Below are 1,005 nucleotides of genomic sequence, written 5' to 3'. Positions count from 1 at the left end.
CCTCCTCCCGTGGTGCCCTTAAAAACACAAACTTGTTCATCGATATTACAGACAAAGCTGTATGTAAACAGATTTCGGTCCAGGCACAGTCATCCGATCCCGTTAGAACAGGACCTGACCCAAAACCCAGTTCTTGCCAATCCATTTAGCGTCTGCTTTGCTCTTTGTACATTCCATAAAGTTCCTGAATGTTTGATGGGCTGAGATGAAATCCTGCTCCTTCCTTCATTTGTATTTAATATCGGGAATTCTAAATTGACAACCCCCGTGCTGTTTGGACTCTGCAACCTCTTCCTCTACAGGCCAATCAGAACTACCACCCAAAGTGTGGATATTTTAAGAGGTCGGGAGGTCAAATTTTAGATAATCTGTACACTTCACCAGCAAATACGGAAAATGATTGCTGGCCAGTGTGGGGTGCAATGTACTCCATGCCTTTAGTTCCAGATAATATAATGTTGGCTTAAATGGTAATAAGTCAAGCCAATTCAACAAGCACAAATCTGATGTTTTTGGATTACAATAAAATGAATACCCCAGCCCCCCTCCTTCCATGACCTGGAAAATAATAAAAAAATACAAGCACAATAAGCAAGATCTCCCATGGTCCCTATTCGGATTCGCTTTCTTGTAGTGGTCACCAGCGTTTCATCACAGCCCATGATAAGACAGTCCGTCATTTTGTGTATTGCAGGCGTCATTATGGTGCTCTTTGTATTTTCAGAACTGCAAAGCAAAATTTAATGTCAATTAAGTTGTTAGCATTTGTACGGCAAGGCAAAATATTTTTTATTACCTTTTTCTATTATTGTATGAGCTTTTTTTTGTTGTTTTGGAGGTTTTGTCTTTTACTACAAGTTTGAAAACTATTTATTATTGCTTGGAATATGCGCTCTGTTTTAAAAACAAGAGCACTCTTTTTTTTTTTAATTATTATTATTATGGATAAAATGTTGGGACGGCTCGAGGTCTTTTCAACATGGCTAGGTGAAAATATTTATTGTT

The sequence above is a fragment of the Nanorana parkeri genome, unplaced genomic scaffold, assembly GCF_000935625.1.
Source record: "Nanorana parkeri isolate BGI_ZX_2015 unplaced genomic scaffold, ASM93562v1 scaffold230, whole genome shotgun sequence".
Lineage (NCBI taxonomy): Eukaryota > Metazoa > Chordata > Amphibia > Anura > Dicroglossidae > Nanorana > Nanorana parkeri.
This window is presented reverse-complemented; position numbering follows the sequence as displayed.